This window comes from Urocitellus parryii, chromosome 2 (assembly GCF_045843805.1).
Source record: "Urocitellus parryii isolate mUroPar1 chromosome 2, mUroPar1.hap1, whole genome shotgun sequence".
NCBI lineage: Eukaryota > Metazoa > Chordata > Mammalia > Rodentia > Sciuridae > Urocitellus > Urocitellus parryii.
The window spans coordinates 160,604,483-160,618,905 of NC_135532.1; the positions used below are offsets into that span (position 1 = coordinate 160,604,483).

The 14,423-nt window shown below is 38.6% G+C and overlaps 1 protein-coding gene across 1 annotated transcript in view; it reads left to right on the forward strand.

Annotated features, from left to right (window-relative positions):
• Positions 1-212: 212 nt before the first annotated feature.
• The window catches only part of Phldb2 (pleckstrin homology like domain family B member 2), a 95,356-nt gene continuing 81,145 nt past the window's right edge, over positions 213-14,423 (forward strand). Inside the window, exon 1 of the mRNA XM_077795339.1 lies at positions 213-234. The gene's annotated coding sequence lies outside the window, so the exon portion shown is untranslated. The remainder of the gene's footprint in view (positions 235-14,423) is intronic.

Genomic DNA, 14,423 nt, shown 5'->3' on the forward strand with positions numbered 1-14,423 from the left:
CCAGGCCACAGAGTGGCGGGGCCGGCAGAGAGCCGTAGCTCAGAAGAAAGATGAGACCGTGAGTAGGCGCCCAGGGCGCAGACTTTCTTTGCTTCTCTTGCAGTCAACAGGGACAAAAGCCCGGGCCAGGGTCGCCGGAGCCAGAGCTGTGCAACTTTAGGGTACTCGGAACCCCATTGTATAAGACTCTGGGGAACTGGGTGGACCTCCAGTTGAGGGAGTCGTGGAGAAGAGGTGAAGGCGATGATTCCAGAGTTATTGTAGGGAACAGGAGGGATTTAGGGGTGCCGGGGGCAACTTTTGCGGACAATTCTGGAATGTTGAAGAAGAGAGGGATGGTTCTTCTGGTTAGATCCTTTCGAGAGAGGGTCCGCAGCTGGATGGTGTGGGGAGTGGGATCAAAAGATCCCCCTCCCGTCTCCAAAGGTCTGGCTAGTTATGCTTGAGCCTCAGTCTTGAGTCTTTCCAACCGAGAGCCTCTGATACTAATTCGACTTTAGATCCCCCGAAAAGTTTTATGATGCAGCCGTCTCTGCTCCCCTTAGAGATAGCGAGACTGGAAACCTTAAGGTGCTTTTCAGTCCTCTGTTTCTCCAGCACCCTGTTCGGCGGGCAATAGTGAAATGTTTGTTGGTACATTTAATAACTTCGCACTAGCAATCATCACTTATTAAAGCGCTGAGGACCTGGCTAACTCCCGCCACCGCCAGGAAATTAAAAGGCTGACAGGCTGTCCCTCCCAGGGTTGGGGTTTCCTGTTTGAAAGAGCTTTGGACTGGGAACCTGCTTCCAGAGATTCCTCATTTACCTTTCATATGTAAAAGAAGGACTGACACTGTAGCTTTTTATGTGGATAATCTTGCGGGAGACTGGAAATCCTCTGGGCTAGCCTGGTCCTAAAGTCTTCCTTCTGATGTTCTTTGGAGTTGTAGGATGCTATGCTAGTCACAACCAGGTGCAGTTGGGAGGGGATGAGAAGAGGCATTAAAATGTGGAGGCTTGTTAGTGTAAATATTTGAGAGCCACATTTCCTTCATTATATGGATGTATAGAATTCCAGATGGAGATTTTCAAGTATTGTAACTTTAAGCTTTCTAGTTTGGTTTAACCTGGGTGATTGAGATTTGTCTTCTGTCTGAATTCAGCTGGAAAACATCTGCACGAGGTTGGAAGTTTCAGAGGGTTAAACTTTTGCCCTTGGAGCACTTGAATTCTTGGATCCTGGTAGGATAGCAACAGAGTAGTTGGGTTTAGGATAAATAAACCTTTGGAGTAACCCACTATTTAAAAGAATAGTCATATGCCTGGTGTCGTTGCCCTCAATTGTGTAAATATTTGTTTGAATAAAGAGCTGAGGTTCTTTGAGAAGTAATGGTGGTGTCTATACATGGCTCCCTTTTCACATCCTCAACTTAGTGATTTAAAGGGCTTTTTCTTTATACATTTAATGTAGAAATTTAGACACTGTATATACATAAGAAGCTGCAAAATCTCCAAAACATCAATAACTGGTGTTAACTTTAATAGCACAGAGGAGTCAAGCTTTTGCTCTCAGTTAACTAATGTATCCTTCACCTTCTGGGACCCAAAGATTTGTAAGTCCCAGCCATTCTCACAGATGGAAAAATGAGATGTTTGGCTTAGAGTAGTCATCATTTCAATCAATTTGCAGGCTTTAGTCTGTTTCATGCAGCTGGCAGCTGCTGTTCTTTTGGGGCTAGATGAGCTGCAGGGGGTGTCTCTTCCATTCCTGTGTGAAGTGGGGGAAGGAAAGATACTTAGGAAATTGGGCTAAAAGCTTGCTAAATCCTATTTTCAAGAACTTTGGCCAAAGCTGACTGCTCCAGAAGTATTATTGTGTGTGTGTGTGTGTGTGTGTGTGTGTGTGTGTGTATGTGTGTAAAGAAAAAACCAAAATGATTATACCAAACTCTGGCTTTTCACTATTTTTTATTTTGAAATCTGTAAGCAGGGTTAGTTTTGGAATGCATTGGAGAAGTTACTGTGGAAGATGTGATTACTTTTGAATGCTTTTAAAGAGTAGTTGATGTTATGGTTAGTTTACAGTGTAATCCAGGTTAGGGTATGCAAATTTTCAACTCTTAGGAAGGAGGCAGTTCTATGAATGACTTGGAAAGAGTGACTTTGTATGTTTTACAGGTGAAATGCACGTGGTTTATAATCTGTTAAGTATTGGTGTACTTTGTTAATTGTGTAAATGTTATCCATTTGGGGAAAAAAAAAACCCTTCTAAAGGATGTGATTTTTCTTAAAGATGCTATGTGTTACAGCAGGGGTTTTTCTTGGGGAAGAGGGTTTGTCCCCCAGAGGATGCTGGATCAATGAATTTTTAGTTGTCATAGCTGGGAGCAAAGGAGTACTACTAACATCTAACAAATAGAGACCTTGGATGCTGCTAAACTTCCTGCCCAGAACACACAAAGAATCATCCTGCTCCAAACCCAGTACTAGAGTGTTGCCTCAGGGGCAGATGTTAACAAGATTAGGGTTCTTAATTTAATTTAGATCCTCAAGAAACTTATTTAAATTTAAGTGTAGGAGCTCAATACAAGGAGATCATGTCAGAGAAGCCTTTTCTTTGCTAGATTCTTTGCCTTTGGCATTAAGGGTCTCAGTATACCATAAACATGGGAAAACTTGAGCTTATTGATGATTCTAAGTTGGGTTTAAATCACAGGAATTTGAAGTGTTAGAGCACAATGGAGCCTCAGAGATCACCAACTTCAGTCTTTTCATTTGATAGAAGAGGTGTCCAGAGATTAGTGACTGGCAATTAGGGGCATATTTCTAGGTACAATCCAGAATTATAAAATTTAAAATTCTGTCTTTGGGCAGATGGGAATTTAGAAAAAAAAAATGAACAAAAACTGGGCCTGACCCAGTTTGAGAGAATAAACTCTTAGTTGTAAGAAAATGAACTTACAGATGGGGGAGGGGTGGCACTAGCTTTGATAACTGTGAAGCATATGTTCGGGTGCATCAGCCCCAAGAAGGGGGTAATTCCACTGTGTGGCCTGTGACACTCCTGAAGCCTGCACCATCCTTTCCATGGCAAAGTGGGCAACAGATGGTTTCACAGACACGACAGATGCTGCTTTTGAATCCAGGTATAAAACAGGACATTTGAGATTTTCCACCCCTGCCTTCCTTATCCATTAGGAGCAGAGCACAAGAATGGTTAGGGTTGTCTTAGAAAGAAAAGTGAGAGAGGCCTCCTGAGTATGTACGAAAAAAATGATACCTGGCATCTATGAATATGGTCTGGGGCAATTGTAGGAAAAATTCATAAACTATGGGTGGGTATCTAAGATGAATTCAGTTGAACAGAGTTTGGATTAGGAATCTGAAGACAATTCAAGCTTGACTAGTTTTTGAATAAATAGGACAAAATAACTTCAGGGGTAAGAGGAATCTTACAAATTCTTTCTGTCTCACACTTTTGCCCCCAATCCACTAAGTTGGCTAGATAGTGCCGAAACAAACCAAATAGCCTAACTCCTGGGCAACTGTACTTACTCTTACACAGGGTCTCCTCTTCCATCTGTGTCCCTAATGGGGAAGAAAATGATATAAATACAAAATTATTGCTAATTTCCTGGGAGAGACTGCTAAGTATGATATTCATGAATAGCTCTGTGTATGGAAAGGATTTACTTCAATAAGTTTTTTATTATCAGAAAGTTGTGCACATATGGTCTGATCAATTGCAAACATGTGTACTCTCACATTCAAGTTACTATTGGTTAGACATTAGGTCTTTGATTGGGGGTTCTAGTCTTGTATGCCAAGTAATTCTGCTATGGTTGTTATTTCATCGAATCCTCAAATCTGTGAGTTTCTGACAATTTAGGAGGGCTGTTAGTAAGCTTTTCCTGGGAGAGGTCAGAGCTCTGAATGATGCTGGGGGAGCTATCATTGTGACAACTGGTCAATGGGTACACTACAAAGCAAAGTGCCTGCAATGTATTTAAAAATAACTCCAGAGTGATGACTTCTTTAAGAGACCTGCCCCCTGCAGGTGCTGCACTAAAGAGGTTAGCAGCCTTTTTATTACCACCTTTCATCTGGCTATTCTTATTACTCTTTTTTTTTTTTCCTGATGGTGAGAGAAGAGAGAGAATATTTTTTCAAAAAAAAATTATTGAAAATATTTTTGGAGATTTGATTAATGTGACTCTTGTCTTTAGAAAATAAATGGAATCAAAAGAGATAGTTCAGATTTTCAAATCATTTCAACATAAACATTTAGTAATCATCCCGGAGTCACCCAGAAATTTGACCTTTTAGGGATTAAATTTGCACACAGCTGTTTTTATGATATTGAGGGGTGTTTTTAGACATTGTTGAAAAGAAGCTTTGTGTTATAACTGCTTTAAAGGTAAGATTTTTAAAGCAGTGTGGCAGCTAGTGATAAATAAGAGAAACCCAAGAGTAAAAGTCATAGCTTGCTATATAAAGAAACAGATAAATAACATATAGGCTAACAGGCTAAGTTATGTGGAGAAGTCATTAGAGGTTTTTATATAACTGTTTGTTTAGTGCCTATAGCTTGACTTTATTAGATGCATTGCTTTTCTTTACAAAGTAAGAGGAAGAAAAGTTTGTGCACACCAGTATTTGATACTGTTACCTTAAGTAGGGTCACTCTTTTCTAAGATTTACTGTTAAACCTAGAGCTAGTGGAAACTAGTGTTGATGATCTTCTTAGACTGTTTTGTTTATACATTTCATGTGACTTCTCCAGATGGCAGTATGCCTGCGGAATTAACCTATGGAAAAAAGCTAAAGTTTGCAAGAGTTTTCCAAGATTCATTTCTTGACCACTTTACAGCTTACACGAATGCAGGTGAAGGCAAAGGAAAGCCAAATTGTGCATTCTTTTGACCAATTCAGTCTGAATAGTGCTTTATAGCCAAGGGATGCTCAGAGGGGACTGGGAAGTAATGTCTGGCTGCCACACTGCTTATGTCATTGCAGAAGTAGGTTTTCAGGAACAGCTTAAGATTTGTTAAGGAAATTTCAAGCCATGGGAAGGTAGACAAAATACGTCTTGTATATCATGCTGAATCTAATATCCACACTCTATTACATTAACATAATTCTGACCAGGCCTTTTCCCACTATGTTATGCTGCAACAATTTACCATGCCCTTGGAATGTCATGGTCAGCAGTGCCAGTGAAATCTTTTCCTAATTAAATAGCTGCCACCTTATCACTGAAACATGCTTATGTTCTGTGGTCATTTCCATTTCCTGCACTATATAATGGGCACTCTTGTGTTATTTAACCTGTATCCATGGAAGTCCAGAAAGCTAGAGAAAAAACACATCTGGTTTACTCTCATCTTCAAACAGGTTTACTCTCATTCTGAAACAAGATGAAGAAGGCAGATGAAGTGGAGTGACTTGCTCCAGGTCTCCCTCCTTTTAGTTAACTGGCAGAACCAGGGCTAGAATGGGTGTCCTGACTCATGTCCTTGGCAGCCTGTCTACTGTTCTTTGTACTGGATTAACCATTACAATAAAAATAACATCCTAATGTAACCACTTCCTTTATTAGGTCTGGTGGCCAGAGTTATGAAAACCAGCATAGATTAAAATTAAATTTAGCCCATTGTTTTTTGATCTCTACTGGTTTGGATGATGGAAAACTCAGCAGATTTTTGCTCCCATGGACAAAAATCTTCAAGTCCATAGTGATAGTTTCAGGGTAAAGATAGAGGATGTTTACCTCCAATGATCCTGGAATTCTTTATTTATCTTATTTTTTGGTTGAATTCAAAGAATCAGAAGTGTTGTTGTTGTTATTTTCATCTGATTTAAAAGAAGTATCTGAAATATGGTGCATGCAGATATTCAAGACTTCCAAGTCTCTAGCACATGTCTGCCTTGATTTTGGTGGGCATCATTATACTATGGAGGACTTTTCTGGGTTCAAGGGGGACTTGGCAGAGTCACCTAAACCTGGGAATGAATTGTACCACTGGTCAAGAATAAGAAACATCTGGAAATATTTATTTAAGAAAATTTAGAAATCCTCATCTAAATACTAAAACTGTTTAGAACCCTGAAGACAGGGATTTATAATTTCCTACTTAAAGAGTTGCTCCACTTTCAGACAAGCAGTAACAGAATGAAAAACTTTACAAGTTTATCAGTTCCTTCCTCATCATAAATATGTAAGTGGTGTATGGATGTTGGTGCTTTTTAGCATTACTATTTTTTTTTCTTTTTGATGATGATGTTCCTTACAATCTGGAACGTTTGGCTGTGTTTTGAATACTTTCACATTTCAATTTTCTGAAGAAATCCCAGGGCTGATTAGGTACTCCACCTAGAACTATCTTGCAAGTGTGCAAAAAGAATGGCCTGCTTACTGTAACCTTGATAGCACATTTGCTTTCAAGTTTCTCCCAGGTATTTAAAAATAAATTCCTTCTAAGTAACATAGTTCAAGATGCTAGGGGATTAGAATTCTGCTTTTAAAAAGTAATCTAGGGGCTGGGGCTGGGGCTCAGTGGTAGAGAACTCGTCCGGCATGTGCGAGGCGCTGGGTTCGATCCTAAGCACCACATAAAACTAACTAAATAAAATAAAGGTATTGGGGCCAACTACAACTAAAAAAAAAAGAAATAAAAAAATTAAAAAGTCATGTAGGAGCTACAAATAAGACCCTGTCCTTCTTTGTAAAGTGAATTACTGTATTTTTTATGTCTGTGTATAGATATCATTTTATTAATATTGGCTAGCAGAAGGCATAATATTTTTTAATGTTTTATTGTGGAAAATTTCAATATACATGAAATTTAAAACTTGCACTAAAAATAAGATAATGAAAGCCTAGTTACCCATTGACCCACTTGAACATTAATTTACATATGCTAATATTGCTCCCTCTGTAATACTTCACTTTCCCTCAAAATGTGGATTGTTATAAAGCACATTGCAAATACCTTAGTATTTCATCCATAATTTACAATGGAATTATAAGAGATTAGCATTTTAAAAAATGTATTATAATCACACTTAAAAAAAAAAAGGCAGTGATTGCAGTAGCATCTACTTTCCAGTTGTGTTCAAATTCTTTGGTATTGTCATCTGTTTTTTATAGATGGATTGTTCAAAACAGGATCCAAAGTCATGTCCAAGCATTGTATTTAATTGGTGTGTCTCCTGAGTCTCTTTAATCTAGAACTGTTTCCTTTCCCTCCTGGATTTCTTCCCCTTTGCTATTTGCTGACTGAATTCACTGGTCATTTTGTTGTTGTTGTGGGACTGGGGATTGAACTCAGGATATGTTACCCTACCCTTTTTTCTTTTTTATTTTGAGACAGGATCTTGCTAAATTTCCCAGGCTGGCTTCAAACTCAGAATCCTGTCTTAGCCTCATGAGTCCCTGGGATTACAGGAGTGGACCCCCTTGCCCGGCGAGTTTCCCACATTCTAGAATTAGGTGTATTCAAAAATATATTCTTCATAGTGTATGTCAAACTATATTATCTCTCTTTTGTATTTCTGAAAGAAGAGACAGCATACTTTTAATTTGAATAATCTTGAACTTACTGAATTAATACTATATATTAAAAATATTGCTAAAACTACTTTAATAATGTTTAAACACAAATTTGAATATAATTGAAAAATGTCACATCTTGATTATTTAGGCAAATTTAGGAATTTTGCAAGTGGGAGGAAAGTTTAATGACCTAAAATTCTCTTAAGATTCCTTCTGGGGCTGGAGATATGACTCAAGCGGTAGCTTGCTCGCCTGGCATGCGTGCGGCCCTGGTTCAATACTCAGCACCACATACAAACAAAGATGTTGTATCCACCGAGAACTGAAAAATAAATATTAAAATTCTCTCTCTTATAAAAAAAAAAAAAAGATTGCTTCTGTTTTCTGTCTTCCTTCCCTGCCTTCCTCACTGGCTACAGAGAATTATCACAGGAAACAAGCAGTCAAATTCTTTGAACTGTCTAAAGAATATTTTAAAGTTCCTACAGACAAGCATTATTTAAGGGACTAGCTCAAAAACTTATTTAAAAATTTCTATAATTGATTTTTAACCTCTTCACTGAGTCTTGGAAGATTCTTAAGAATCCTTAATATAAAACAAACCTAGACATTTAAAAATAGCCTCTGATCACAGGAGAGAATGATCCTCATTCGATGTATGTTTTTTGCAGTTGATGGTGATTACTTTTAGGAACCTTTGGGTACCATCTGGAGTTGCTTTTTTAAAACAGACCTTAGACTTCAATACAGCTAGGGCTAACAGAAGGGAAGGGTAGCCTGGGGTTAGTCGAATTCCCTTATTGTGACAGGAAGGACTTGGAACTTCTTTTTATTTTCTGTCCCACTTCTTCCATCTGTGTTCAATGTTCTCATTATCTCCTGTCACTCTCTGCTCCCATCTGGGCTCCTTTCTCCTCCTTATAGCTTCATATGACTCCTCCCCCACCCTTTCCTTAATGGTCTTCCTTATTTTTCCTTTTAGACATCTTTAGAATGTAATAAAACAAAAATTCAAAAGACAAAAAAAGAAAAGAAAAGAAAACCAAGAAAGAAATCATATATTCACTGTCCTGAGACATCACATCAACATTTAATATATGGTGACCTTCACCTTTCTCCCTAGCCTGCTGTGCATCACTGTCAACATCTGGTGAATCCTGAGGTTGCTGCTTCTTGTCTGGGTACAGAAGAGTCACCTCTGTCACAAAAAGCCTTTGTGCATTTTAGGCTATTGTGGCATGTGGACAGCATGTGTCTGTCTCTGTGACTGTCTGTGTGTATGCCTGTGTGTGTCTATACATTTAAGATTTATGGCTGCCTATTGTAATGGGCTCAATCTGCAAGAATAAAATAGGCTCTTTACCCTGCCATTAAAATACATTTCTCACCATGGAACTGCTCTTTCTGGATCTTTTGGGGAATGGAAAACATCTTCCTTAGAAAATATCAACCTATCTACATGTGTCTAGTAGATAATAATTATTCTGTTTAAACAGAATCATATCTTTGAGTAACAAAAACATGGTGCAAAATGGAGCTGGAACCCATTTGTTGCTTTGTTTATTTCAAAAAAAAAGAAGAACAACAACAATAATGCTACTGTATCTGTTAACAAAGTGGTCTTTCTCTCTGTCCTAGGATATAAAATCTTGGGTGCTTAAGTGTAGAGGAAGAGTTTAAAGGAAGAGAAGTTAGGAAGCCTGCATGAGTGGGTAGGAAGAAAGCAAGTTCTATGGAAATGGGATTGAGACAGTGGGAAGGCACAGGGTTAGGGACCTTGCAGAATCTGTGTGTGGGCGGTGATACTGGAAGGAGCAGGTCTGGGAGTATTTGCTAGGGGTGGGGAGGTGGGTGCTTGCAGAATGCGCATGGGGATATGTGGACTGGTCAGGTTTGTTTGCAGAGATGGAAGAGGCTGAGGATGAGGGGAAATATTTGTAAAGTAGGAGGGCTTATTTGTAGAGGGGGAGTTGAAGGGCTGAAGAGTTTGACAAAAGATAGTGTTTAGAGAACAGGAGATGGGGAAAATGGGCTGCTTTTGGATTTCTGAAATAATAATATTGGATAGAAGGAAGTGGTTATTCCTGAATCTTCCAATTAGCCCCCTCCTCCTCATGTTTGGATGCTGTGATTAGCGGAGATGGGGGGGGGGGTGTTTTGTATCCATTATTCTCCAAGAGCTTAGAGTTTGGGTTTTAAATAAGTTTCTGAGTTTTCCCCTTTCAGTCCTCCAAAAGCTTCCCCCAGGCCCCATCTGCTGCCATTGGTGGCCACAGAAGTACCCCATAGAATTCATGTGAAGAATGGCACTGCTTCTGAGAGGCTAAGCTGGGTCTGAATTCAATTATGTGTCATCAGCACATGCTTTATTCATAACAGTGCCATATCGTAAACATCAGTGCTGAAAGAGACCAGCCTGTGGACCACCAGTGTGCAGAGAGAGCTTTGAACACCAGGCATCCACCACTGTCTGCCACAGAATATTTATTTGAAGCAGCCTCTCAGCTCTCCGAGCCCCTGGAAGGATGTGGGTATAGAATCAAATTTTATTATAATGTGAACATTTTGATACCAGATTTTCATTTAAATTATCTTTCCTAAAACTGCTTCTATAATATACATCCATCCCCCTAAAATTGCCTCTGTAATATACATCCTCTCCAACAACATGAAACTTTCCTGTCACTTGCCTTTTTAGTATCCCTGTGATCCTAAGCAGGGTTCAGCACTTGGAAATGTGAAAAGATAAGTAAATGGTGTATCTTAGATATCCCCCCAAATCACCTGGATAAATCCCCTATATGGATAATCGCAATTAACGTAGGACAGACTTTATGCCCTTCTTCTCATACAACACAACACAAACTTTGTTTTAATGTGTTATTTTTCAAAACTTTACCCCTTGAATGTGTTTTCATTATCTTAAAGCCAAAATCCCTACAGTTTTGTCAGTCACAGTACTGTAAACTCGCCCTTGATCATTTGTATTCTGAATCGATGAGCAGCCTTATGTTGTCATCTGCCATAAAGGTAGAATTATATTAAAACAAATGCCAGAATTGAACCAAATCAAAGAGAATCTCCAACGAAACTTTAGAAAATGATCCCTGAGGTGGGTTTTTTCAAGTAATTTCTCCTCCAGGGAAGAAAGTGCTGTGACTTTCCTTAGTACTTCCAGAGACTTCTTCATGGCTTTTAACACTTTCTGATTGACAATGAGATGATGTACATTTCAGGTGATAAAATAACAAGAGTACTGGAGGGATTCAATTTATGGATTGGAAAGTAAATGCAAACCTTTCAACACACATTAACTTCTTTCCTATTTAGACTTCCAGCGTTGTCTTCTCTCTCAGATGGGCACCAGATGCATTCTTCCCTTCTCTCTCACCATTCTTTGGATGTGCATGTGGTCATGAAATCCCTTGGAACTGTTTTGCTTCTACAATAACATAATGCAGGGATCACAGTTTCACTGAGACCTCTTCTTCGTTTACATAAAATGTACAGGAAACCCAGAATAAACACAGCAGCGTAGACCAAGACCACAGACTCTAAAGCATACCCATGTTAATGCAGACCTCTCTTCTTCACTGCCGTCCCCTTGTTCTGTTTGCCACCTCAACGAGGCCTCTTTGCAGCCTTCTCCTTGACCTCCCACTGTCCTCTCCCTTCTTTCTTCTAAATTAGCTGGAGTCTCTGATGCATTCTGCATACAGCCTGTAATCACATCCTTTCCTCCTCCTTGCTTAGGGAATTTAAATCCAAACTTTTCCATGGTGTTCTCCACTCTCCTGCCTCTACTCCCCTAGTCCTCATTCAAAGTACATTTGTGGTTACTGGTTTATACTTCCTAAGTGGTTCCAATTTCTAGGTGTTCAACTCATGCAGCCACACCTCAAACGAAAAGAATATTCTAGAAAATATTCTAGTAGAAAAGGGAGAGGTATCAGTACCATTGATGTACTCATCAGGTCAGAAAGACATTGATCCGGCTGATTCTCTTAACTTTTGGGTTGAATGATTTGCAGGATCAAGAGATACAAAGTTCAGATAAATATGTATATGTGTTCAGCAATGGCAGGGAAATTAAGCTTAGGGAGAATGTATAAATTCCACATCTGTACCTAATGATCAATCTTTAAATATACAACCTTTTGCACGTACTTCACAGGCCCAATGAGTTTGAAATGAAAAACTGGAGTATCAAAGATGAATATCCCTTTAAATTTTCTCTGGCATGTCCTTTCATCTATGTCATCAGTAACTTTTCTCAATAAACATGCATGGCTGAAAAATGTCTCATGGCTGTCTCTCAGATGTGGCTTAGGATTTGTAAATGTTCTGTTTGTTTCTTTCCTAGAGTATAGAACCGATCTTCTTTCAGTTTATACTAGTTTGTAATATTTTGATATTGTGTTTTGCTTGGAAAATGAAACTGCCCTAGTAATTATACATTTTTATTAGGAAAAGAAAAAGACATGTGTAAGCAGGGGAAGAAGACAAATGTTAGGGAATCTGTGGTAGTTTACTATTCTATAGCTTTATTAGTACAAATAAAGAGGGGACAGAGCTTGGTAATATTTCATTCAGGTGATGAAATAACATTTGCAATTTCAAACAGGTTCAAGTGTATTAATACATCTCATCATCTAAAATGATATCCAAATCATGTACTGCTGGATCAAAAGTTTTACATATGCATTTTCATATGAGGGGTTAAACTCTTGAATTTTCTACTACTGTAATAAATGGGTAAAAGTTTGAGCTTGGGCTGAGTGCTTGGATTTTGACTTATGACTAATGACATCTGCTCTGCCTGCTCTCTGGCCTGCTGCCTTTGCCCCATGGGAATGCCTCTTCTATTTAATTTAGCTCTGTTCCCATGAGGATCCAGGTGGTGAAGATGGAAAAAGATTTAAAATGAGTAACACATGATTATTAAATACAGTTCATTTTAGGAGAGGTACATTCCTAGGTGTTTAAGAACCATGATACAGAAATTAGCTTGTTTCTTACACAATTTTTGTTTTTATTATGTCATAGTCAGGAGCCTTGTTGAATTACCAACATTGAGGTTAGACCACCTCAAGTGGGCTTGGAATTTCACTTATTTTCTTAGATTCACAAAATTTTAGATGTGAAAGTGACTTTATGTCACAATTGGATAAAACCTGCCAATCCTCTTTGGTTCACTGGGACTTGGCTTCATTGTCATTTTTTCCATAGTTACCTCCCAGAGACTGCCATTCTTATTGGATTAGTCCGACTCCATGTTCTTTACCAATCTGTTGATCAATCCTTTATTCATGTGTGAATGGTTATCATTTACTCCTATGTGCAACTTTCTCTTTGGACTGTAAGCATTTTAAGGACAAGAAGTTATATCTTGTACCGTCTTTTTCCAAATGCCTAGCTCAGAGCTTGGTAAGCAAGCACTTAGTGAATATAGCATCTTTAGAGTAACAAAAAAGGAATAAACACGACCAAATCTCAGTAACTGAAGATCATCTTCAGAGTTGGCAAGGGTGCATGTCTTCCTCATTTGGAGGTGGGGGGGTGTAGGCTGAAAAAGCCTCCACAAACTTGTTTAGAAGCTAATCATCTACAGGAGGATTGGAGATGGTGAACCATGCTCAGCTCCTGATGCTTCAGCTAGAAATTGACAGGTCTCCTTCTCTCAAGTTTGATTGAAAGAAGAATGTAGCCACACATACCCTCATGGGGATGAGGAAGAGCCACCCTCCATGTTCTTGAAAAAAGGCAAACTGGAACATCAGTGACTAACACTAATGAATGCCCACTGCATAAATGTCTGATATGCTGTATGCATTTAATACCTATTTAATGAATAAAATACCCAGATCTATTTGTTAAGAATTTTGGGGTTTTTTTCCCTGTGCAATAAACAGAACCACTTCAAATAAGAAAATATCCTAGTAATTAAATTTTTAAAAATGAACATACTAGTATTGTTTTCTAAGCTATGTTCAGCAAGCATCTGAAGATTTTTTTCTTTTTGGTAACCATTCTGTTACTTTTATTCACATCAAGGATAGTATTATATTTGATATTTTAGGTTTTCAGATGCATAAAGTATGAAATGGATAAATATGTGTAATTAACATTTTTATCAGAATGTTTTAGCAGAGTAAGAAAAATGTTGCAGTCTTCAAACATTACATATTAAGTTAGTCTGGGGCTGGGGATGTGGCTCAAGCAGTACCACGCTCACCTGACATGCACGGGGCGCTGGGTTCGATCCTCAGCACCACATAAAAATAAAAAAAAATAAAGATGTTGTGTCCACCAAAATCTGAAAAATAAATATTTAAAAAAATTGTCTCTCTCTCTCTCTTTTAAAAAAAATAACTCATATATAAACTATGAAAAATAAAAACTGTAGGAGACAGATAAATTAAAAATCACTGGTAATACCACCACCCCAATAATACTACTAATTTTTGGTGTAACTTTTTCCAGTCCATTGTTACTGCTGCTGTTGTAGAATAGGCATAGGAGGAAGAGAAGAAACTGGCTTGTACCAGGGAGGCAGCAGTGGAAATCGCAAGAAGTGATCAGATTGAGAATCTGTCAGGAGTAGATGTTGACAGGGTTTGTTAGTGGATACTATGAAGAAAGAGGTGCTAGTGTTGAAGGAGATCAATAACGACTCCCAGGAATTTGGCCTGAGCACCTGTGTGTGGGTGGATGTGTTAGCTGTTCCTCACTGACCAAAATACCTGACAAAAACAGTTTAGAGGAGGATAATTTTATTTGGGGCTCACCATTTCAGAGTTTTCAGAGGCTTGGTCCATAAACATCATGTCAGAAGGATGCCGCAAAGGAAAATTGATCAACTCATCGAAGTTGCGAAGTAGAGAGA